This window comes from Lissotriton helveticus, chromosome 9 (assembly GCF_964261635.1).
Source record: "Lissotriton helveticus chromosome 9, aLisHel1.1, whole genome shotgun sequence".
NCBI lineage: Eukaryota > Metazoa > Chordata > Amphibia > Caudata > Salamandridae > Lissotriton > Lissotriton helveticus.
The window spans coordinates 350,142,687-350,170,275 of record NC_136070.1 but is presented as its reverse complement, the minus strand read 5'-3'; the positions used below and the strand labels follow the sequence as shown (position 1 = coordinate 350,170,275).

Genomic DNA, 27,589 nt, shown 5'->3' with positions numbered 1-27,589 from the left:
AACGAACTTGATAAAAAAAGATTGTTAATGTTGAGTGTTTATTCTAAGCCACATTAAGGCACAATTAACGCTAAGGTTTACTCTATCCTCTGGAAAACGTCACATTATGATTAGTAAATACCTTTAAATAAATTGGATGCACACATACGACTCATACCAAAGTTAAAAACCGAGTTTATTATCTGGGACTTGTATTCAACATTTTCCTCTGCTGGTTATTTTATGAAGTGAAAAGTGTCAATGAAGTAAGGCACACCATTAGAGCCCCAAGTACGGTTTTGCTATTCTGATTTCATCTTCTGCATCAGGAACACTACAGATATCGTCAAGGACCTACCGTTTTTAAAGCATCTTGCACCAAACGAGATACTAAGTGCTGAAACTATACAGACGAATGACTGGGAGCGAGAAAAAAGAAACCCAATAACAAAAGCTGATACTTCGAACATAGCATGAAAATGAATCTATAGTACCCTTCCGAACAATGGACGTTTAGAAATGGAAAAAAATAATCAATGCAATTGAAACATACAGAGATAAACATGTGAGCACAGTAACCATGACAACAGTCTAATGCTCAATTTTTCATGCCCCATCCCCCCATGGAACCCATCTTTTCCTTGTAGCTAAGTGATGTAATGCAGAAAGTGTTGCTTTATCCCTTCAGCCTCTTTTCTGATTTCAACATTCTGCAATGACAGTCACTACTGTCATCACTGTGTACGAGGCCAGAGAGACTAGGGAAGATCATTTTGAGCATCAAATTATAAAATTGGAGATTACATAGAACAAATGAAACTTTTTTTAAAAAATGAGGGACAGAATTAGCTGGAAAAATATTGCAACAGGCATTTTCCACAATTAACAGTCTTGGAAGAGAGGTCATGGAACAGGTAAACTACAGTCTATGAGGTAATGGGCACTGCATTAACTACCTTTATAACCTGTCTTTTTGCCAGCAAACATACTTCAAAAACTTTGTTCCCTGAGCTAATAAAACGTATTTTTAAATGTATTGCATTAATGTAATGTCGACCACACTTAATAGTTTTTTTAATTATTCATAAAATGCTTTAAGACACATTTTACAGCTTCTGGCACAAACATAACACTGATCTAGAGTAGTATTGCTATTAGCTGGATTCCAGACAAATGCTATGAACAGGTCTTGCTGCTCAATGATTTCACACATGCTAGTTAGTTCCTTGTTATTAGTCCACTAAAAAGACTTTTTGTATATCTTGGAAGAAATGGCTGAGGCAACCCTTTAATTTGCCGAATCCTGTAAAAGATCTCACCTGCAGGCACCCAATCTACTGATGTGTATACTCGTGGACTGTAACTCACATTTTTCACATTATTTATGTTCTTACTAAAAAATTTCTAAACATAAACAGTCCATTAGTAAGACAATCACACAATGCCCTCTTGTTCATACCCCTTCCCAAGTTATAGGGCACCAAAAGCATTTGCCTGATTTTGTTACCTTCGAGGGCAATCAATCGATGAGGAACCCGAGGGCAATCAATCGATCAGGAACCCAAGGACAGAAATCGTGAAAATGTTAGTCCTACACCCAGTAAGAGGAGACTAGAAGTATTAGAAGGTCCTGGGCAAGCAAATACTCAAACTTTTTAACTCCCAACCGCTTCAAAATAGCTAGAACACACATTCAGAAGGTTTGTAGATGGCTGAAAAAACAGCTCTTCAAAACGGTCTATGGTTCAGAGTATGTACTTTATTTAGCCTTGTGCTATTAAACACACCTGCTCCTCTCTTCTGAAGAGAAAGAGCAGTAGGACGAATCACAAAATATCTATAACATAAAACCGAAGCCTCAGGAAACTGCGCAGCTTAAAACTTACTATTAGGTCATGTCATCTGCATTAAAAGTAGTAAGACACTAGGCCTGGGAGTAATTTTAAATATGCAGGAGTAATCGCTGTGATTCCACATTACTCTTTGATGCAGAATTACCAATGAATATGATATCATGCATAATTAAGAGTCATTTGGGGGAGCGGGGGGCTGGGGAATAAGCACACAATGAATTTAGCAAGCGCTAACTGCTGCTCACGCAGTTTTTGGGTAGTTTTAAATTTGTATTATTCATAGTGGAATATACATCTTTGCATCTATTTTAAAAGTGCAAGGGCATTTAGCGCAAAATTAAGAGCTAAAAGCTGAATCGCGCTTCATGCATATTTACAATGAATATCGTGTACTTTTGGGGTAAATCCGCGTACTTAGGTTACAGCACCTTATGCAAAACATGATTAACATATGACGATGGGGTTGCAATGAAAAAACTAAATGTTCAGAAACATTAATTACCCGGACCTTATTACGCCAGAACGATAACTTATAAAAAGCACATTCTAAAACCGTAGGAAAATGCTAAATAAATATATGCATACTTTGGCAGTTCGAGGAAAAACAGAGTGGGGGTGGACCTTGGAAGAAGGAATTCTGCAAATGATTCCATAAAGTAACAATAAAAGTCTACAATGTATTTAGAGTGCCTATTGCTTACTGCTCGAGCAAGCTTCACCACTGAATGAATTCATTAGCTAAAAAAGGCGTTTCTTCCACTTCATAATTACTTTATAATCAAGAGCAGTTAAGAAGAACTGATTCAAAAACTATTTTGCATAAATATAAACAGTCCAGTCTGTGTAATCAAAATCAAAGAACAATACTTTAGATAAACAAATTAACACTTTAGAAGGATGACCAACAGAAATGTCTTGAGGGTGGCGGGAGTGAGCTTTAAAATTCCCAACAGTATCGTTGAAATATAAAATACTGTTAAAACAGATTATATGAGAAGCAGGATATAGGGGGGGGGGGGGAAGGCTTAAGCGACAGTGGAAAGCTAGAGGAGTGCGACTTGTTAGGGGCACTAAGACGCCACACATTCAAAATAATCCACATTTATTGAGGCCTTTAGAACAGACGAGTACATGTGTCAGTGTGGGCATGTAAAAATCCCAAGTGAAATTCGACAGCCACTTCATCAAACTTGACTGAAAGCCCTTGTACCCACCTACTTAGTACAGAATACGTTTTTTAGGGTGGTGTAAGACCTCCGCCCCCCCCCCCCCAACCCGAAGCTGCACCCCAGAGGCTAGCAATGTCACTGGACACATTGGATTTTTAACGCATAAAAGCCCTCAACCTCCGTTACAGGAAACAATCACTGCAATTCAAACAGGAAAAGGCTTAATGAATAATTTATCATTACGTGTTTCTGAAGGTGTTGATTACCTCCTTTTTTAGATTCACATATGAGGTGATAAAGGGGGTTGATAACTGAAGAATAAGCTCATTTACTGAGCTGGCATAACAGATAAGAGTCCAGAATAAAACTAAAATATTACAGATTTTAAAGTATAAAAAAATCCTAGCACTCGCTTCCTAATTAGTGCATTACATATTTTTTTAAAATGCAGAAGCAGACATGCTGTTGTAACAACAAGTCGGGGTTTGAGACAAGTGTGTGGGGGTGGGGGGGGGAGGGGAGAAGCACAATTTGCATGCACAATAACGTATTACCATCCCTTGGTGAATAATGTTATGTTATTGGATTTGTAAAGAGCATGGCTGCACCTGCGACAGGAGGGAGCATTTTGCTTTCTATACAATTAGCAAATACATTAGGACAAAAGAGCCTGCTAAATAGAAGGTAAATTCCTTGAAGACGTAGTGTTTGCCCTTTTGCAACTAACAACTTAATAAAGTAGTTTAAAATCTTACACCCTTTGGTAACTAACCACATCAAAGACAGTAGAGAGGAAAGGGGATTTGTTTTTAGGTCTGCCCTAGAGACAGCTTTAGATGTGTTGACAGTTTCGTGTAACAAAACACACACACACATTTCCATACGTGAACCATGTCGCAGTTCCAGCATACAGAAAGCCCACCATTCGGAAAATTAAGTATCAAAATGTGCTTTTATTCATGGACAGCAGTCAAAGTGGGTAAAAAGTGTAAATGCTTTTTGTAGATGCTGTACGCCACTGCCAAAAGAATTGAGACATGGAGTGTGTGTAGCGTCTTTGCGTCACACAACACTGCTAGCATTGCGGTATTCAGTAAACTTGTGCATGCTTCAAGATTTAAGTGCACACACCCACCACCATGCATTCCTACTGATTGACATGAGCACGGTTTTCTTTTCTACCCTTTTATTTCATTTACCGATCCCAGGTGATAGGAGCCGCTTAAATCAGAAAACAAATTAAAAAAAAATACTTGGACAAGAGTTCTCTCTTAAAAGCAGAGTGGCCTGCTGATGAATGGCAACTAGGAATATTTATTGTTTTTTATTTAAAACTACTTCAGGGGTGGGGGAGCAACAAAGAAGTGTGTGCAAGAGAATCAGTGGAAAGCGGATACTGGGAGCACACGGGGTGAACGGAAAAGTTTATAAAAATGTAAACAAAGTCAAGGAGGAAGCAATGGACAGGGTGGGGACTGGGACAGGAGGGAGCACAAGGGTGGGAGGCATGGGAAATAACAAGAAAAGCCATTAGGGCTCAGTAAGGAAGTTTTTTAAATTTTATTGTAAGGCTTTTCTTCTCCAATTTGGGAACTCTTTTCTGCAGACACCGGCACTGGCACACTATACAAGAATAGACCGTGCGGGCTACCGGGGGTCGAATATAATAGGGCAATTACCATGTCCAGCCGTTGACACTTACGCTACCAGTATCCGAGGCCTATAAATGGAATGGCTAACGCTAAGAGAATGTTAAAGTCACATTATAAGGAATTTGTGTCCGTGCAGACCTCGCCAACATAACCTCATAACATTACAAATATTGCACCACATCAGACTTCTTCATTCAAGTTGAGGCAGATTTTCTTGCCGCATTTAGATGAAAACACTGAACAGAAAGCTGGTGCTTACTTCAGTGGATGATAATTCCTCAGCAATGGAGAGAATACATTCCGTACATTTTGAAGAAGCCATCACAAGTTTAGTATAATGAAAAAAACAAGCAAAAGTACATAGAAGCCAATACATGCCTCCTTGTGAAAGTCATTCTGGACTTTAAGAGGTGAAACATTCTTTAATTTCTATACGAATACATTTTGCTTTCTTTAAGCGCATGCGCGCTAGCGGGTTTTCCCGCTGTGCGCTGCGATTTTGAAAATCGCGCGTTACGTGACAAAGCCAGCTCGTCATGCGCGTAGTGCAGGTAAGGCCCATGACGAGCTGGCTTTGTCATGCGCACTGAAGGGGTTAATAAAAAAAATACAATCATAGAAAACAATATAGAAAAAAAAATAGAAAGATTTGGTAGTATGAATGTTTGTAAAAAGTCCACCTATTCTAGGATGCGGAGAAAAAGGGAAAGTTTAAAATCTAAATAATTTTCAATCACTTTCTTAGGCAACAGACAGATCAGCTGCACTGCTTGGTCCAATTCCTGTGACACGCTCACATCAAAATACCAGATATTGCATCTACCAAATGCTAATGCACCAATTCACAGTTCAATATCCAAAGTTTGCTTTTCGTCAGGTATAAGGAACATCCTAACAGTTGACTGAATTTGTGTTTGAGATGCAGCCAATACTTGCAGGGAAGCAAGCACAGCGAGGGGGCAGGGAACTAAAAGTAAAATACTAAAAATAAAATATTCCATGTCGCTATTAAAGTTACCATCACTGGTTAATGACTGTAAAAACATCATCATCACCTATGTACCGAAGGGAGGAGTAAAGAACCTCAGGATGCCCTTCAGTGTAAAAGTCTTCATTGGCTTAGGGTGCAGGTGGGCCTTACTTGCGTTTGAGCCCGCTGGCTCTAAAGCAACTATGCCCAGATGTGGGAGTCCCTCCTCGGGGGACTCGGTACCAACCATGCCCAGGTGGAGCCCTTGTGGGCTTTAAATCAAAAATGCCCCTGGGAGCCTCTCAGGCTCTCACTCAATTATGCCCCTTGAGCCTCTCGTGGGCTCTCGCAACAAATGTGGGCCAGGAGCCTCTTGGGCTCGGTAATAAAAATGCCCCCCGGGACCCTCGTGGGTCCGGCACAAATGCTTCCGCTCATTGGAGTCCCACTCGCGCTAGAGCCTGGGGACCCGAAGAAACAACTGCGGCGCAGAGCCTCTCAGGGCTCTAGAAACAAGAATGCTCCGCAACCGTGGGAGCGGCCCGCTATCAAGTGGGGCCGCTCGTGGTGAAGGCACCGGCGGAGTGCCACCCCACTCCCTTTCCCCCCCCAGCCGGCTTCGACTCACCGGCTTCCGTGGGGGGGAGGGGGGAGAATCCTCTCTCCGGTCCCGCTCCGATCGGGTCACTCTGCTGCTGGCATGCGGGACTCTCTGGCTGTGGGGGCTGCTTCCTTCACCGGCCTCTCGCTGGGGGAGCCTCGGGGAGGGACGCTGGCTACACTCCGGTGGTGGAGGAGCACGGGGTAGGCTTCCGTGGACTTCCTGCCTTTCTCTTGGCCAATAGCTTCCTCCCAACCTGGGGAAACGGAAATGGAGCCTGCGAGGCTCTTCTCTCTGTCCCGGCCGGCCCAGCCCACCGTCAGGCGCGGCGCCGGCTTCAGCTCTTTTCCTCGTCCTTCGTGGCAAGACGGGCAATCACAGCACACATTTTTGCATGACAAAAGATCAGCGAGAAGGCATCGGACTGGGAGGGGGGTGGAAGGAACGGGGAGAAATGCCGCGGCTGCGTGATCAGCGAGAAGGCATCGGACTGGGAGGGGGGTGGAAGGAACGGGGAGAAATGCCGCGGCTGCGTGATCAGCGAAAAGGCATCGGACTGGGAGGGGGGTGGAAGGAACGGGGAGAAATGCCGCGGCTGTGTGTACTCGGCTCTGGCAGGGCAGGGAGAGGCTGCAGGAGGTTCCTGACGAGAAAGGAGCATTACGTGAACCCACCCGCTCGCCCTAGCTCCTAGAAAAAAAAAATGGTGGCCGCAAACATCCTGTCGAAAAAAAAATAAGACTACACCCACCGCCGCAATGACGGCAACAAAGGGGCGGGATGAGTAAAAATGGCCGGAACTCCCCCGATTCTGCTCCACAATTGACGGACAGATCTCTGTTCCAATGGCTAGCCTCCATTTATGGAGCTAGCCAATGGAACTGAGGGCGGATTCCCAAGCCACATATTGTCAACATTAGATTTCGCCTGCGCCGAAAAGCTGCGCGGTGCGCAGCTTTCGACAGGCGAAACCTAAAAAGGAGAATACTAAATGACTGGCCAACCATCACTTACAGTGAAGTGCATTCATCATCAGGTTGGTGTGCTCATGTGATCAGAAAAGGCAGTCATTCACAGGCCGAGAGAGAGCTAGTGACTGATGTGGACTGAACCATAAACCCATGCAGTACACAGTATTAGTTACACTCTGCTTCAATTCATGACAGCCAGACCAATGACGGGAGAGGGCTGACCGAAAGGCCCTCTATGACCTATATGGCTATAACTTTTTTTGATTACAATATCCTGGATAAAACAGCTAGGCATATCAGACTTTCCCAAGAGACAAGCAAAACTTGTGAAAATTAGCCTGCAAACCTTCTACCCCTTGGGTTAGTGAAAGGGGGTAACCAGCACCAAAATCCTTCCTTAGAAAAAGTAGTCTGTGAGATTTCATGCAACAAAATGCCGGTCAGCTTTAACACAGTGCATAAAAAATCCACCTCTATCGGCCTGCTATAGTTAACATGTGTTATACAGTTAATAAACCAGGTCAACTTCCTTTCTCGTAATTTTCCGTAAGAAACATATCAGACCTATGGCAGCCGAAATATAATTTTCTAATTAACCAGTACGCATAGATTGGTTATTATTGGCAAGTCACCATCAACTCATGCTTATTGTATGAACCGAAAGTATTCCCACAAGGTAACCATCAAGGATACAGTCGGCAAAGCAACATACTATCTCTCATACGAGGGTCTCAAAATTCAAATGGTTTACATGTTTTTTCAAAGAGGGCATTCAGCACCAAAAACCTTGCCTACTACTGTAATCTGTGAGATTCCATGAAATCAAGTACCTGTCCATCGGCGTTAGCAACACCAATCCATTCTTAAAAGCCTATTGCCTTGTATCACATGCTTTTCGCAATATGCAAGTCAGGCCAATGGTTTTGTCATAAAATTGGGTAATAAACAGAACACACTTATGGACTCGGATATAACTTCTACCAAAGAACCTATAAGGCCAATAGCCTTTACTATTGTCTTGAACCATAACCAACACAGACTTAGTCAAGTGCACATGAACAAACAAAAATTACACTTATGTAGAATAAATACAGTTTGGAAAACATGCAACCCCTGTTTAATACAGCCTAGTAAAAATCATCTCAAATAAACACCTTCGGGAGTGAGTGGTCAACACCAAAACCCTTGCCTACATAGTAATCTGTAAGATTGCATCTATCAAACTACCAGTCTGTGACCTGCAACAAACTGGGACAACAACCCACTGACCTACTAGCTTTAACATATGCTTTTCACAATAGATAGGATAGGTCTACTGCCTTTGTCGTAACTTTCCAACATAGGCAGATCAAACCTATAGCATCAAACATAACACTCCCCAGTGCACCAATCAGGTCTAATATTGGTCACCATAACCCACTTAGCTCTACTTTGTTAGCTTAAGCTCTCACACACAGTGACCATCAGAGACAGTCAAAATTGCAAAGGTATACAAAATGATACCTGACTAAACAAAATACAATCTCTCCTAAGAGGAGAGAACAAGGATTCCCACAAAACAAATCTATATCCAGCTTGTCACAAAGGGTAACTAAAACCAAAACCATTTCCTACTACAGTAATCTCCGATACGCCACGTAGCAAACTCTTCTGCAAGCTTTCATACAAAGTTACAATAATCACCCTTTTTAGGGTTATTATTGTATGCTTTTCATAATAAGTATGTCAGGCCTACTGGTTTTTACATAATATTTTATTAAAACAGATCAGGCCTTCAATCAGGATCAATTGACTTGCCACAATAACCTACTAAATACTGCTGTATTTGCCACAAGCCAAAAAGTGCAATACAAGAACTCATTTCAGTGGAAGCACACATCTTGGGCCGAATCAAATTCTGTACTCTGGAACACCTTTGCCTTTAAGTATACTTTCCAGCTACCTCAAATTATTTTAGGCTAACCGCTACACGACTTTATCGACCCAAGTGCCCTACTTATTTACATTAGCAGGTTTTCAATTTTGACTAGTTATGAAATTTAGTTGTCAGTTTTTCCAGTTGCCACAGTTTTCTTGCAGTTTTGAAGCCATTATCAGGCATTAACGAAACTGTACTGTTTTCTATAACTCATGGTTTGCAAGGTCGTGATATCATGAATGATTAAAAAAAAAAAATCAAAATGTAAAAAGAAAAATTCCTAAAGAATATTAATATCAATCTGGGCCTATTGTTTTTACCATCCATTTGAAAGAAGCTGGTGAAAACACTGGACTTCTTGACAAAATAATAATTTAGTAGTTCAGTAAACAATTAGACTAAAAATATCCAACTCCTGAATGTAAATACGTTTTGATTAAACAAGGGACGTTGTCAAAACCGGCAGCTATTAATTTTCTCTTGAATGAAGCTCATTCTCAAACAATTGCTTGTCTCATAAAATTCATGGACAGAGCGGATAAAACACTTAGGAACTCAGTTACTGCTCCAAGCTCTGTCATTCATCCTGGAAAATGTATACTGGATTTGGGTCGAAATTTTAAAGATATTATGTTATGATTTCATCTGTTTTTATGCTCCATATGCATGGACTGTATTGCACAATGAGTTGTTGCTTATTTGCGCTCATTTTATACATTTAAAAAATGTTTTGCTTGCACAATTCGTTGTATATTGTACTTGGCACTTTAATGGACTTGACAGTCTAAATTAAGTATTTTAAAAGTCAAAAAGATAGGTTTTATGAGACTAATATTCTGGTTTCACTGCCTTTGGTTTCAATTGTTCTACCTTTTTCTTGTCATCATCAAGTAAAATTGAGTTGACAGTGCAGCCTAATTTGAATTAGCTACTTTTTTCTGCAGGATATACATTTGATGGGTTATCTGGGATACATTTCCTGCACTCTTGCTTACTTTATAACTTCTTTGAGCACTTTCTTTATTTCTGTAATTGTTACTGCTCTTTCTTGCTTCACTTCTTCCTTTTGGCCTACCACGCCAGAGCCGATGCAGGGAAATTCTCTGCAAGAACAATCTTCCTTGGCACTGGTGGCCACCCTGACTATAGCCCTCAGCTTCTTCCATTAACATTTTGACATTTTTACACTTACATACATTACATCCTGAACGTACCTTAAGTGTTCACTCGGCTTCTAAGTCTATTTGCTATGACATATGAGGAGATCAAACTAATGCAGATGCGCAAATCAATTTACCATTATCTTCAATCATAAAATGTCTTACTCCGCTGAATCCTTTAACATGTATGAACATTTTTCCTATCAGACTTCAGATTTAATTACTGTTCTTAATCGCGGTCACTTAACTTCTGACTTTATTGTTATTAACTGGAACAAATAAGTCAGAATAATTAACAACAAAGTGAACCTCCTTCAAAGTATCCAGAAAGGCTCTCCATTGTGCCAGTTATCAACATCTAGTGTGACCATTGACAAATTATCACTCAATATGGTCTTTAATTTAATTCATTTGAAAATAGCAGACACCTATGGCTGGATGCCAATTCATAAACACTGAACAATTGCTTATGACACTAACTATTTTATGAAGTTCATCAGCTCAAAGGCCAGGATCCTGATAATCTCAAATTCAAACCAGAATAGTAGTACTTCTACATAACCTGGGATCAATCTCATGTCAAAAAAAGTACCACAAAAAATAGAGTGGTTGGGGTAACAAATCATTTAGAGAACAATGTTACCTTCCACAAATCACAGCTACATCAGTGAATCCTATTTATCAATCCAAGTTGAATACCCCAAGTGAACCACTGCATTGAACTTAAGGGCAGGTCAAAAAATTAAAGCTCCGGATCTCAGCAAAAAAGTCAAGCTACGAGGATCAGTTCGAACCTAAAGAAATCAACTGACCATGCTAGCCTCGAATGAACTCCACCAACTCCCAATCACAGAAACAAATTCAATCTAATGAGGAAAATTAAGAAGCCAACAAATGCAGAAACTGGTACCCCATTAAACTTCATATCATGCTCTTGAGTTGGTGAAACGAAATAAGGATACAAGCCAAATTTAACTAAGCAGCTCTAGGAGAGCTTAGGGGGGGGAACCTAACTCTACACCATAGACTCACTCCTGAGATCAAAACCCGGAATATCTGCTTTTACGAAAGTTCTGAAATCTGGTTAAACGGGCATTCCTCAGCAACTATTCAGTTCTGGACTGGATATGATTATCCCTGCCTTAGGAACCACATTGGTTAGCAGGGGAACCCCATTACATTTGCATCATAGTCGGAAATAGCAGTAGTAAGTTCTCGAACTGCCCAGAAAGACTAATATGAAACGGTGCTCAGAAAAAATCATGGTGAAAATGGACATAATCCCCGCATAGATTAGGATGAGAAAATTCTATGTTAACATGTCTGAGCAGCCTCGGGAGAAATAAAATACAACTTGGGGATCTGGAGAGGTCCAAGACCAATGTCTTGAGCCTCCCTAACTGTATTATTCATCCAGTAGACAAGAGATTCATGAATGGTTTGCAACAAAGGCCTTTTAGAGCAAAATCACTACATCTTCAGATTAAGGTATGTACATTGGTCACCCTATATTCTGCAGTCATGGGCAAACAACCCTAAATTCAAAACTGTCCTAAGAGGTAAAACATCTTAATAAATTCAGTTGTACACCACAAACCAAGATTATAAACAGTCTTACAAATGCTTTACAGAAAAATAAACAATGGCCACAGTAAACTATGCACTGTACAATGAATAATTGAGGTAACTTTTCTGTATTGAGCATTGCAAACTGGATTGTTTTGTTCAATCTAAGGAATTCATCTAGTACTCAGGATGTTAAAAACAGTTTCAGAAAATGTTGTTGGCACAGTCATCAAAAATACTTTATTAGACAATCAAGTTCATTAAAGCGCTAGATGCCATAAAAAGATTAAACAAAGAGTCATTACATAATTTTAGCCACTATATGTTAAAAATTAATGGGTGAAAAACATCTTCTCAATCATACAGGTTCACTCAATTCATGTAGACAAGTTGTTTTAGAGCGTGTTTTGACAAAAAAAACAACTTGTGCTGTGTAAAATATACATCTTTGATAACATATACGACTATAGTGTTCACGGTCGGTAATAAAATTGCAGCGCATCTCAAGGTAAACATGACATGATAGTCAATGCGCGTTTCTAATTGCAGCCATATAATTTAAGCACATCATTATTTAACAGAATAAAAAATTTAGAAATCGAGACATATAAATGAGCCAATTATTTATATTTTCTCTGCGTGTTTTTGTGTTAGCAGTGTGGTTAATAAAAACCTGGGGTCTGAATAAAACAAGTTATCTATAACAAACTTCTTAGCTGCATAATTTGTAACTAACTCTTAAAGCTCGCCCTGAAATGGTGCGGTCTTTAAAATGATACATTTTATTCCTTAATGATTTGTCGATGTCCAAAATGTTTTCAATTTGGAAATCACCTGCGGCTGAGCAATGTTCAAGAGATACTTAACAGCCACTGGTAGTGACCGTGTCCTCTCTTTAATCAACAGATGCAGGAGAAATCTTATGCGCTCCAACTTGTTGGCACAGTCGCACAACCTTTTTCACATTAACAATGTCTATCAAATTGACAGACAGATGAAAAGGAAATTTAGGTTTAAGATGTTGGGAAAACGGAGAAAACACGTTACGAGATGGTGTTGTTGAGAGAGACAGGGAAGAGGGGGAAGCGACTCCTACTTTGAAGAAACTTTAACAGGGTCATTAGCTGTAAACAGTCTTGGTAACCAGGGTGAAATGACAGGTGGATGAGGTCACAAGAAACTATGGGGGGGGGAAATAAGATTGCCAAATTGTAGTACATAATTTATACAGAACTTTATCATTCTCAAGAGATGTCTCTGGCAGCATTTTGCTGGTGAAAATCCACACGTTCTTGGACTGAAAAATAAATATGGAAGAAAAGGGCTGGTGGTAATGGTATTTTCACTGCATTTACCTGACCCGGTCATGTTCAGTGGAAACATCACAGGTACAGTTCAAAAATGCAATGTTTCCCAGGTAATATGGGCTTAGCCTAAGAAAATAATATAAAAAATAAAAAGCCACGTATTTTAAATTTGAGTAGAGTGTCCCGGGCATGAGCTATTGTACCTAACCACATCAAACCTTGGGGGAACTCTCTGAGAAGACCTAAAGACAAATCTCTAAACTCTAGATGCACCTTAATGACTTAGCGTAACTAGTGACAAAACAGAGATAGTGACCAGGAATACAAAACATCACTCCAGAAAGACTGTTATCCTACCCATTTTAGGCAACCACCAGCACAAGTAATACAAGTGTGAAATCGAGGTGGTTCTCCTTCACCCTCCGCAATCTTTCAATGCACAGACAAATCAGGCAACATTCACCTAAAGCCTCTCTAAAAGACTGCATCCTGCTTGTTATCTATTGCTAAATAAAACAAATCCATACTATTTCGAACTGTCCCCAACTCCCCACTAAAGGTTTACAGAAACTCTAGCCAAGACAAAAGAAATACACAAACAAAACGGCATCATTTTTTTGGACTGTGTAAGAGTATGTATCCACCTTCAGAAATGAATTGTCTTATCTATCCACAGAGCACCAGATACAACCCCGAATCCACCCTCGAACTTGGAAGGCTATCATGAAAAAACTCAACTTTTTATCAGTCCTTCGCCCTTTCGACCAACTTGCCACACTTCAGAGCTCCAGTGCCAGCATAAACTGTGCATATCAAAATAGTGATGGTCCAGACATTCTGACAGATCACTGATAGAGGCAAGAACTAAACTAGGAGATGATTTCCCCGAAAACCTAGGGCAAATCAACATCCTAAAAAGTGTTATGTATCATCTAGTTTAACTCCTGCTGTTCATATGCAACAAAAATCGAGAGAGAACATGATGGGGAGCATTACAATAAACACAACTGAAATAATACTACATTTGTTTTCAGAATATATAAACCCTTGACCTTGTTGGAGGGATACAATCAAACTTTCCAGTGACATACATCTACATCCTCTTGGGAAAAGCAGGTATATTAATTTACTGACAGCTAGTGTAGGAACATCTTGAAATGTGATGGCTGTCTAATGAATTTGAAACCCCCTAGTAATGCACAACATATTTGTAAAGGACAAAAACAAAGTTACCTCTGGAAGACAATGTACATAAGTGTTCCTTTTTTTCAGCACAGTACTTACTACATGCATTATAACTGAAATTAATGTCCCTAGGAAGAAAGGATTCAAAGATAATGAGGATTACCGGTAAGTAACCTCGAGATGTGTTAAAATTAATTAACAGGAAAAGTACACAGATTGGCAACTGGCTCAAAAATGTTATTTGGAAAAGTGTGGTTTCATATTTTCATTGTGGAATCCTTTCCAAATAATATATCTATCAAGGAGACTTGTTTTTTACTTTCCCAACATAAAATGCAAAAGAGTAAAGTACAAGGTATCAAACACTGGCTGTGCACCGATCCAGCGTACAGTGCCACCACACTTTACATGAAAGAGCCAGTTTGCCACATTACAAAACGGAGGCATTCTGTCACTTCGATTTTGTACTCAAGATAAAGCTAGTTTTCTAAACAGCCTTGTCAGCAGAATCTGCATCTTTGTTGAATACAAAATGTAAGGAAAACCCTAAATTGTACATCAAATCACTCAAAAAGAGTGGAAATACATGGCTTTAAAGTTTCTATTTCTAATTTCATCATCAAGTCTTTTATAGAAGCCGAGAAATATGAAAAGCACAATTACAGATTGATCAAGCGAAGATGATCGCACAACTGCCACCTTGCAAGTGTCACTATAATAGCTGTGCTTGGCAACATGCTACTAAAATGAAATTCTAATAGATTCTCATTGCTGTCTTAAGGACTGAAGTATGATTCCAAACTAGAGGAAAGTGAAAGTTTTTATGTTGGTTAAATCTAGGGAAAGTTCTATTTCAGAAGAGTTATAGGGCTGAGTAGGACTTTGTTCTGCATTGGACTGTTACGTCCCCAAATTCTCAGCTAACTGATCAGAAAAAACAAATGTATTCCTAGGTTCTCTATTAAAGGCCAGTGCCAAAAGTAATCGGAGGAAACAACATTTGCACTGGGCATTTATGTTATCATAGTGTACACAAATGTCTTTCCTCAAGTTACCATACTGTAAAGGTCTGGCTTGACAGTACAGTGATTTGTAGACATTGTTACAAATTCTTTAATATATACATAAAGTGGTCTGTGGTTCCACGCAGAGTTAAAATTAATGTCTCATCTCATACTATCGGCTAGTTACTTAACCTTTTCAACCTGCCATTAATTGTTTCTACTGGAATGCTTGAGGGATTATTTTTTTTACATCTGAAAAGTATACTCGGTCATCAAGCTGCTGGTCATCTTTAATTCTTTATCTCTTATATGCACTCTCAACAAAAAGGAATACTTTTTTCGTACACCATTGGCAAAGCCAATAGTACACACTTTAATGTGATATACTGCATTTGTGCATGCAACAAATGTAGTCAGCATTTGTTAATGCCTCTAAGTGTGCAGGCGCTTTAAAGCTAGGCCTATTTGCTTTGCCAATGCTGGGTCTAGTTGTGCACTGTTTTTTTTAATGGTATTTATACATATACATACAGTAAACAGGGTTTTACTTCACTATGGGTAGTCTGCCGGCGTGGGTATGTCATACATGGTAAGTTTATGACGGGCCCCCTATTGTAGTTTGTAGGAGTAATTTGGGAGAAGGAAAGAGAAAGATGTGAATAAGTAAAGAGAGAGAGATTATAACTTAGGTCTGGTAACAGCAAGGTATTATTCTGGCATTGTGGTACACTTCTGATGGCTAGGGGTCCATTTGGATTGTTTGTATCTTATGGTGGGTCAAAAGTTAGTAGGGACTTGTCCAATGATTTCCATAAGTCTCTGGAGGTGGTTTTGCAGGGTGAATATCTTTTCGGTAGTGTGTCGGCTCCCCCCAATATCAGGGACCCACACGCACATGATAGAAGAGGCACTAATAGAACCAAGGCTAGTATCAGACCATTCAGCAGTCAGCCTGAACCTAGCTGGCCAACACAACAAGGTAAGAGCCCGTCGATGGAGGTACAGAAGCAGCACTACCACAGACCACACACACAGAAAACAAAATCATAGACGCCCTCACCGAATACATGACCACAAATGATAATGACGAGGTAAGCATAGACACACTATGGGACGCTCTGAAGGCCACAATCAGAGGGAAACTAATCGACATATCGGCTAGGATTCGAAAGGAGGCAAACTTAAGGCTAACTGAGTTAGAGGCAGAAATCAAAAAACTTGAACGCTAATTCATAAAGGACAATCGAGCTGACCCAATTATTCACAGGCTAACGACCGCCAGATATGAATAAAACAAAATCACTAGCGAAAGAGCTGGCCTCTGGTTCAACAGATGCAAGGCACTGAACCTATGCGAAGCTAATAGAGCAGGGAAACTCCTGGCCTCATAACTGAAATAGAAAAACAATCAAAGGGCAGTCACAGCGATCACTGACACGGACAACAAAACATACACCAAACACAAGGACATTCTCAGAGTCTTCAGGCAATTTTACTCAGACCTTTACAAAAACGAAAAACAACTAGATAAAGATGCATGCAAAAAGTACCTAGGACTTCCGAAGCTAGATAGTGCGGACAGCATGAAACTGGGGGCAGAATTCACCACAACAGAGAGAAATGGCAGTCAGGTCCCTAAAAAAGAACAAAGCCCCCGGCCCGGAGCGTTAAACGGGAGACTTATTCAAGTCCTTCCTACCGCAACTCGCACCACTCATGAAAAGAGTATTTAACCACGCAGCACAAACAGGGAGAATACCAGCAACCATGACAGGAGCTACATAACAGTTATACCCAAAGAGCACAAAGATCATCAACTACCCAAAAACTACAGACCAATCTCCCTCATCAACATAGATTGCAAAATCTACGCAATGATTCCAGCTACAAGATTAAACTGGATACTGCCCAAACTGATAAGTAACACCCAGGTGGGCTACATGAAAGGCAGAATGGCCAGTGACAACACACTCCTTCTATGTCATGTCTTAAAACAAGCCTCAAAGAGCCCCTCCCAAGCCGCTGCCATAGCGCTAGATGCGGAGAAAGCATTCGATAAAGTTTAATGGGCTTTCCTAAAGCAATGCATGGAAAACTTCAACCCAGGGGAGGACTGCATAAGGATAATGGCCCTGTAGCAGACACCCACGGCAGGCATCATAACAAGCATCTGCAATGCAATAGGTCGCGCATTTTCACAAGTTTGAGCTATTGGCATTGTTAATGGCAATGCCTTTTATTTATATATTGTTTTTTAAAACATAAATAAAAGGCAGTCATTTACAATGCCAATAGCTTAAACTCTTGCAAATGCGAGAACTATTGCATTCCAAATGCTTGAAGGAATCGCTGAATTGCCCCCCTTCTGTCTCCCATGGCCCCTGAAGAGCTCCCTGTTTGCTACGAGTTAAATAAACAAGCCGGTGGTCACAACAACGCAAGAGAGACCCTCCTGCCACATGCAATAAGAGAAACTCCTCAAACAAAATAGTGCTTAAAGACTAAAGGAGTAGTACTGTGTAACAACTGAAGTAAAAGGGCCAGTCCTCATGTGAGGTTAAAAATTAAGACAACGCGGTACTAAGGCGGGACTAACAAGCCTAATAACAAATCAGATGCCAGCAAAGTTGTATTCCTGTGGTACTATGAACTACTTACAAACTCTAGCAGTATATACATGTGTGCATCTACAGTGCTAACTCTACATCTGAGCATCAAGCTCATGAGTGTCAAATTAAATATTTCTAAATATCTAGTGGTGAGCAGTGAAATAAAAACAATTAGGGCTGAATAGTTTACATCTTATTAGCCCTCTGAGCATCAAAACGTGTGACAAGAGTGCAACTAGCCAATTTCCACAATACTGTGCACTTTGACCTTATGTCTACATGGACTTTTTTATTCTCTTGTACAGAGATAGTGCACTATGTTAAGCTCTAATATTCATAATTCGTGTCCAAATGATCATTATTGTTCATTTGAGATCCCTTTGAGCATTATTCTTTTTGATCACGTTTTTCAAATGTGCACTCTTGCAGGTCGGCACAAATGATACTATTTGATCCTATGACAAATGCTTCTACCAAAATCTTCCTGCTTTATGTATTATTCTCTCAAAGGTGTAAAGGTTCATTTACAGAGAGCAAAACAGTTATCATTGGATGTTTCTCGTAATATTATTAATGTCTTCATGAACCTTTCTACCATACAAGTTGTAAACTGTACTCAGATTAACAAAAAAAATCCTTAGATCCAAATTTTGTGGCTATTTACTATTCCAATTGTCAGCCAACACGTGTTTCACCCTATATGATAGTGTGAAGGTCAACAGCTTTTTCAAGGCTAAGATAATATTCAGGCTCCATTAGGAATTTTGAGTAATTTGACTAATCTAGTAGTAGCAGAGTCCAATATCATAGTAAATGTAATTTATAGATATAAAAAGGAAATTCCGAGGTCCCATGTACTATGTACTGGAGAATACTTTAAGACACACTAGGTGTTAGATAGATCTCCTTTGTTATCCTTCCAGTACTGGTAGTTTCACAAAGTAAGGCTGCGAGCTTATAGAGCTAGTGTAAGAACTGGTCAAATGGCCTCACTTGGACAAGTAGGTCAGTGTGGGACAAGCGCATCTCAAGCATAGTCACAAGAGCCTTTCATGTAACCACACTTACATACAAAGAATGAGACCTGTATCTTTAAACATACTAGGCAAACAAACATATTTACTGCCCCAGTAAGTAGGCTAGGTGTTATTAACACACCTTTGAAAGGATATTCTTAACGGTCCACATTTTATTAAGAAAAATCTGGTCACAGGCAGCAGTTTAGATAATGGTCTCTGGCTCAGGCCAAAAGCATCAAAGGTTGCTTGTGTTCTGGTTAAAATGGGTTATCAGTTCGGTATGGACTGACAACAAAGAGGCCAGGGGATGTTTGTTCACAAAAAAATGTGCATGTGGTTGGTTTTTGTCTGGATTAGTACAAACGAGCTAAAGAAATATGGAAAGTAGAGCACACATAGTAATTACCAGTGGTTCAGTTTAATTCAAGCATTTTCATCCATCACTTTGGTGTTCTCAAGCTCATGTCATTGCTGTTGGAGGGCAGCAGTTAGATAGATGCTAATTTCCTCTCCTACTTATGGTATACCTACTGAAAGATTAGTGATACTGTTCGTGAAAATAGCTCTGAGGCGCATCAAGGTCACCAGACTAATAATTACACATCAGTTGCTTCTACTCAAGGAATTCTCAGCATTAAAGCCTGCTGTACAGAGCTTTAAATCTTAGTTATCAGCCCACTAATATGGGATAAATGTGAGGAATCAAAATGAGAATAGGGCAAATATCAGCTGTTTGTGCCCAGCAGCATATGGCTAATAGGGCTATTAATACTTCAATACCATGCCACCCAACACAGGCAATTAAACATGACCACTACCGCTGTCTGCTTTATCTCACAGCCACTGAACCTAGAAAGTAAATGACAGTATTCAGATACAGAAATATTAGCACTTAGATTGGATGAGTCAATATCAGCATTGCAACAAAAAGGAAGCGAACATACCGTTACTTAAAGGTGTGAATGTGGGGTATTCAACATTAATATGACAATCCATCCTTTGCATTAATTTCCAACAAACTTACTATTGTAATTATATAGTTTGGAACTGTAAAATATGTATACGAATCGCCTTAATATCCTCGACCAACCACCATCACTGAAGCGTTCTCTTGTTTATCCCCCAGACTGACAGATTTACGTACGTACATAGATCTCGTTCAACGAACGACAGATGTTATTCTGCCATATAAAAATGTATACTGAATCCATGCAAGGTGGAAAAGGTGACATCACTTGTGTTAAGGCGAAGCCCGCTTCCCTCCAAGCGTGAATAATGGTGTACACGAAACACATATCTTAAGTACAATCACGATAGTCTTTCCCTCCCTGGTAAACCCCAATTACAACATTTAGAAGAAAATGTGCATTAGCAGGATTCTTATGAATATGCTAGTCGACTCTTGGAAACAAAAACTATAAACGATTAGGCAACAATAAAAAAAATGTGCATCCATTGAGGACAAGATGGGGTGCCAGGGGTTTCCTCCAACGTGCACAGCAGTCAGTTTGTAGACGGCAGCACATCTGCTCCGATCATTCAAGTCACAACAGGTGATGAGCGGTTAAAAACTGCAAACCTGTTCACACTCCTATCCACAATGAAAGCGAAGACAGGTTCGTTTTATTAGCTGTCTCGGAGCTTCTGACCACAATGCTGCTGTTATTTAGCGAGTATATAGCGCACAAACAAAATGAAACTGTTCAGCATCAAAGCACTTTCGATAGTCTGTGCACTAGGGACTGAATATTGATAATCCTCACTAGCAATAGTTCCAGGGTTTCTAAGGACAGGGTCAATGTTTTTAGCATCTATATAGCAAACAGCCTGCCAGCCTGCCATTAGTACAGCATGGCAGCGCTTTCGTTGGTCCAGGTGCCGCAGAAGGGGCATCAAGCTGAATGAGGCATGGAGACTGTCACGCCCGCCTTCTCTTCCCCACCCCGCCATGAATGATCCATTTTATGGAGTATTCGATATCTAGCGCTTGCTCGCTCTTGGGAGTAAATAATCTGCGTCTTCGGGCAGTGCTGCTAATTTAGGGTTTCACGTCAGAACCGATCTCGAAAAACAACAGCGGGGCATCCCGTTTTTAGGAATGTAATCCTGGCTGAGAAAACGTAACCCCTCCTCAGATGATCTGTAGGGCCCTAGAGGTCAACAGCTCTGTCAAAGAATGAATGCACTCCCATAAAGATTCCTGTGCAATCCGTGCCTCAAAACAACTGCACTACCGTCTGCGGAGCTACCTGTCTGCATCAGTGACTGCAACCCTGCCACAGTGAGTCCTATCCTACCCAAGTGAGTGCAATGTGGTTTGAGGCACCGAGTCTGGCTGAGTGACTACAGCCCTGTACGAGAGGCTGCAATCCTCCCCCGGTTACTGTAATAATAACGCAGCGGTGTTCATGGTTCAAACAAGGAGCAGCTAGAGATGCTCCCGAGTAACAGGAGAAAGGATCCCTCAAGCTGACCAGAGAAAAGAAGCATATACATGCACTCTATGGTAAACAAAATATATAGATAGAACAAGCCAGGCAGCAAGCACGCTCAAAAACTTCGAACAAATGCAACAGTAGGATAGCGATTTGGAGACTTTCAGGAAGATATGGTTCTGACTGCGGCCCTGCCTGGGTGAGGATAGTCCTGTCGGAGTGACTTGGATCAGCCTCACTGATGGCAATCCTACTCCACAATCATCGACCCTACTTGTTCGCCTGCAATACTACCAGAGTGGTAGCAATTTTGTGAGAGTAGCAGTACTTCTACTGCCAAGAGTGACCACAATCTTGTTAGTGAGTGTGATCCTGATTCAGGGGACGCAGTTCTGCCAGAGTGACCGTAGTCGTGTATTAATCCTGAGTTAATAAGTGAAATCCAGAGAAACTGCAGTCAGTCTTGTTAAAGTGAAAACATACCTGCTTTAGTGCCCGACGTTCTAGTTTAACTTTAGTACAGAAAACAAAGCGAATGCACTTTTTTGTCAGTGACAGCAAACCTCCCTTAGTTACTATAATTCTGCTAGAATGCAATCGTGTCCATGTCAGCGAACCTGCCTTAGTGTGTACAATCCTTCTTTGGTGACTGCAACCACGTCCTAATTAGTGGATTCCTGTGTTAGGAACCGCTATCTTTCCCCAGTGACAACAAACCTGCATTAAACACATTAGTGACAGCACCCGTGCCTGTCTGAGTATAATGGTTAAAGCGCTACTTATGGTCCAATGGAACCCACCTCTCAAGCCAAAGCGTGTACACACATATATTCCCAGACTGCTCGTGAATGCTTCCCTATGCCCAGTCTGGACACTCACCTGCAGGAAACAGTCAGCTCTACTTTGGTGGCCGGAATGCTAGCGCTGAAGGGGCTAAAGTCTCCGCTGGGCGCCGGAACCCTGAATCCATAGTCCATCATGTTCAGGACGGGCTTGTCCGATCCGTACATGGGGGCGGCCGGGGAAGCCGCGCAGCGGCTGGGGCTGAGGGAGCCTGTGCAGAGCGAGGCGCAGCGCGTGCAGCTGCTGCTGGCAGCCGGGGGCGGGGCGGCGCGTGCTCCTTCCTCTCGCGGAGCTGCCTCCGCCGCTCGGGGCAGGGCGAGCCCGAAGACTGGAACTCAAACAGCTGCTGCGCCACCGCACTTCGCAACACCAACAGTTGCTGTACTTCACTTCATAACGTTAACTGCTGCCTCGTGACGACACAACTGCCGCGAGACGTCATTCCAGAGAGGCAGTCGCGTGGAGTCACTTCATAAGTCTTAAACTGCCACCTGACGCACGATTATGCTACGTGAAGCAAACCAAGAAACTCCTTCTGGAGCGCTCAGCAGTCCGCGGGGCGGGGTCTAATTACAACACCGCTGGCCAACTGCTGAGAGCAGCACTCGGGGAGAACCGACCCCCACTGCTGGAAATGCCAGGACAGCCCTCGATCCGCTCACAGGCTGCAGGACGAGGTTTCATCACTCACCTACCAAACCGCAAGCAGCCCGGGCTGAGCGTGAGAGGGCGGAGTGTGGCATCTGAAGTCCCGGGTCCCAGGAGGGGGCCCGGGTGAAGACCAGCGCTGGCCTGCAGAGGGAGATCGAGGATCGAGAATGCACTAAAAGAGCCCGGTGAGTTGGGGGGAGGGGGATGTGTGTGCGTGCGTCTGTCTGTGTGTGTGTGTGTGTTGTGTGTGCCTGCGTGTGTGCCTGCCTGTGCCTGCGTGTGTGCCTGCCTGTGTGTGTGTGTCCCTGCCTGTGCCTGCGTGTGCATGTGTGCATGTGTTGTGAACAGCCGGCCGGGATCGGAGCGCGTGACCTGATCCGATCCCGGCCGGCTGCGTGCTCGTGACAGTCTGTTGTCTCTGCCTAGTCCTTGAACGGGAAAATGGCTGAAATGATTGCAATAGATCGCTTTGCGACAGCAGGGGCTTTCGCCCCTGCAATCGCAGGCGCGACCTAATAAACGGGGGCCTATCAGAACCACTGATCCTTCAACAAGGCACGAGACAGGGCTGCTGCCCGCTATCGCCCGCCCTCTTCTTACTGGCACTAGAGCCCCTAATCCAAAACATCAAACTAAACGGAGAAATATGAGGGATATGTATCGGCGAGACTACTATAAAAGTAGCTGCCTGCGTCGACGATATACTAATAATGACAGAACAGCCAAAGACCTCGTTAGAAGCACTCATGTCCTAAATTAACGAATACGCTACCATTTCAGGATACAAACTTAACAATGATAAGTCAGAATGCATACCGCTAAACATCCACTGCAATAAAGAGGTGCTGGGTACATCGGGAATCAAGTGGCAGCCGGGTCACATCAGATACCTGGATATCCACTTTAGTACTGACCTAGTTGTGCACTTTATTATCAAGGGGAGGGGGGGGGGGGGGGGACAGTGAGCAGGAAAAGTTGGCCCACAAAATGAGCGTTCAAGGATAAATCGGCAGTGTGCTAGGAACTAGAGCCAAAAAAAAGACTTACAACCATTTTCAGCAGTCGCTCAGATTGTTAAGTAGCACTTTACAGTTTGTCTTCACATTTTTTCATTACATGACTAGTGCTGTGTTTCACAATAGTTGCCAAATTTTACCTATTTACCTAAAAAGGTTCAATAATTTGTAACATTCATTTATATTAAACACAATAGAACATACAATAACATACTATTAGAAATACAAGACTTAACTTTACAAGTGATAAAACTTTTCTTAATTAAGAGAGGGTAGTAAGTAAATAAAGACTGACCGTATTCTGTATTATATTCAATAGACTGGTCGTGAAGGACATCTCTGTCACATTTTGCAGTTATTAGCAATTCTATACCCTAATCTTCAAATATGGTACTGGATCACGACTTTAACGCCTTCAGAGTCAATGTCTTTGCAATCATTAACACAGTTGGTAATGCAGTGTTAAAACCGTAGAAAAAGTTGAGATTATGGACTGTCAACCAAGCCCTTTTTTTTTGCTGTTTGGTCTCCATAACAGACAGCCTCATTTAAAATTTGCAACCAGCATCTTTAATATCAGAGCACAGAAGGAAAAACTGGCACAAACAATTTTACTCAGTTTTACCAAGAGCACTGCGAGCGCAATAATGGGAAATAAGCATGAAAATTAATGCATATTTTAAATACAATGTGGAAAATGCAAGATACTGTGCATCACACACTAACATGAGGAAATAGATGTTTTCCTAGAACCTAGTATCTGAACTACCTAGTTCCCAAACGAGTAAAACAATCTAAGCACATTGTGTGTCAGGCAAATTACACCTTTAACAATAGCAATTGACTGCATGGAAAATAAATTCGTAGATTTACTCAACTAGTCCGGTTCTGGAAGGGAAACACTTTTTTGCAGCAAATATTCTTTTGTTTGATTCTCTATACTGCAAACGTCACAAAACGCATATCAGCCATGTAGGCTAAGTGCAGAATTTACTTTTAACTAAGTAGGTCCATTATTTAAGCACAAAAATTCTCATTCCTTAAATCAGCAATGATTGAAAATAAATCGCCTATAAAAACACATGGCTGTGGCGTACAGATGTTGCCGCTATTGTTCCTGTAAAACCGATTCACCCTAAATATGGCAATACAGAGAAATATTAAGTTCAAACTTAGAGGTAAGCACACTCCCTGTATCTCCCTGAAGAGATTAACATGTTGCAACCCGGCCATAAAAACCCCAAACCACAATTCATAAAATATTTTGGAATCAAAAAACACTACTTGTGGCAAATGTAACAGACAAAATAGCTGCTGCTTAGTACCCAAAACGCCCCCTCTTCTGTCCCTCCTACCGCCCCTCATTCACCTTTGTCCGCTACAACTAAGATCCTGTTTCATGGGGACGGCCAACGTCCCTTTACTTCTCAACTGTACCCATAACACTCTTCACCTGAACCCTCTAACGACCAATCATAGACCACTAATAGTTCAACCCTTACTAAGCCCTCCTCGACTGGACTTCAGCTCCATTTTCCCCGGCTGCAGTACCACAAAAAACCTCATCAGATAGCAACACTTAATCTGTAAGTTATCCACAACTATTCTGGATCAGAAACATTACTTTATCCTTCCATTTACCGGATCTGAAAAACTCCTCTATTTAAAAACTTCATCAAGAACTCTCGAACGATCCTTCTCCCACCTGGTGCCCATCATTCCCCCTTATCCTCACTACGACCACCCCAATACCACTTAACACAAACAGCTCCTCTTACACACCTATCTGACCTCCAAGATGGCCTCGCCTACCTTGATCTCAACACTATCAACACATACCAGTTAACAAACCACAGATGCATCACAATTCCCTTTCTCAGATCCGTAACACTGCATACCTGTCTCCCCCAGTTATCCCTGAATATAAATGCAAACACAACTAATACACCACTCTCCTCCTTGGAGCCAACCCCATCAACTAACACCCAACACACATCAGTCTAGTACCTGGACTCCAAACGCATCTCATCTAGATATTCACCACACCTCTGCCTCCTGACATGTACAACACTCTCGGACTACTCACTTAACCGAAATATGTCACTACATCCATTAACTAAATACCCAACAATACGCCACTTACTTGCTAGGTTGCCAATACTAGCCCATCGCTCATCTGGAGGCCGGAGATTTGCATACCTGGCCCCCAAGCTCTGGAACTCTTTCCCTCTCTCTCTTAAAATTTCCAACTCTCTGACCCTTTTTCGTAAATCTCTAAAAACTTGGCTTTTCCCTCAATCTGGTTAGTCTCTCTGTCCCCTCTATTTCCAACCAGCGCCAGGAAACCCATGGTGTCAGTGCGCTTTACAAGCACCCCTTACGATACGATACGACCACCAAAGCTTCACCACACCTACGTTACCCTGTATTTCGCCCAGCCATTCGCCCGGTCTTCAAGGCTCAACTACCTCAATTAGATCCTACCACCCCAAAAAAAAGTCATCCCAACTATATAAGTGACAACATTCTCTTGATAACAGAAATGAAAGTGAATATAGAATAAAAGATACACACACTCCGCCCTCCCCCTAGTCTGAATGGACCCTTATCTCTTTCCTCACCGTGGAACCCAAATACCACCCACCCCTCCTGTTCACTACCCTTTCTTCACTCTCTCACCTAAACAAGCAACACTTTCCTACCCCTTTCAAATAAAATCCTGGCCCTGGGAACCATGAATCTTAACCTCACTCCTAAACCCACCTTTACCTGCATGCCAAACGTTATTCCCTTCGCCCCTATCCTCCCCCAGGAGTCACACAACTCCTGATCCCACACCTCCCCAACTAGAACACCCAGACCGGTCCTTTAAGATCGTAACTCGTAACCCCAGTGATCCTAACCTCCCAACCCCGGGATCCTAATTAACAGTACTCAACGATGGGGTTATACAATGCCAAGGCAAGTGACGTTAGGGGGTACCGCTTGAAAGGAGTTACGAGAGTTCACATATGCCATATGCCTGCTTCGATTTGCGGGAAAATTAGTTACAATATATCTAATCCCTCCCCCATCCTCCAAGAAGTCGCCAAAGCACAGCTCTCACGCCCCTTCCTATGAGCTTCTCACCTCAGGCAGACACGCTCCTTCTGCGTCCCTGGTCTCATTACATTGCCTTCCTCTTCCTCGGCCGCAGCCCGTAGGTGCCCCGTCCGATCAGATAGATGCCACAACCCCCACCTCTACCCGCTTCCTCCCTCCGCCATTTTCCCTCTTCCTTCCCTTCCCCCTCAGGGGCTTTTTTTTCACGTTCGACGTCGTAGAATTGCAAGAGCGCACGTCCCTGCGAGAGAGACGAGCGCGTGCTTGGGGAAGATGAACGCGCACGAACCCGGGGTTTGACGTGCGCGCGACATCCTTTGCTTGTTGACTGAATTGACAGTCTAAACAGAGAAAAAGGACTCTTCTGGTTCGCTCGGATTTTGCTGAGGTGCGTAAACGCAGGTTAGATGAGTTTACGTTACAGAAGTATATAAAGTGTTAGAAACCCCTGATATCACATTAATAAAAAATAAACGAATATGTTTATTTTATATTTTAGCAACCAGTGCCAAATAATAATCTTATTTTATGCACTGTTGCATTGGAGTATTGACATTTAAACTTGTTTTAAAAGTATGT

At 41.8% G+C, this 27,589-nt stretch overlaps 1 protein-coding gene across 1 annotated transcript in view; it reads right to left on the bottom strand.

The window, feature by feature from the left end:
- Window positions 1-27,348, bottom strand: part of BTBD7 (BTB domain containing 7) — a 464,036-nt gene extending 436,688 nt beyond the window's left edge. Inside the window, exon 1 of the mRNA XM_078660088.1 lies at window positions 27,038-27,348. The gene's annotated coding sequence lies outside the window, so the exon portion shown is untranslated. The remainder of the gene's footprint in view (window positions 1-27,037) is intronic.
- Window positions 27,349-27,589: the final 241 nt, after the last annotated feature.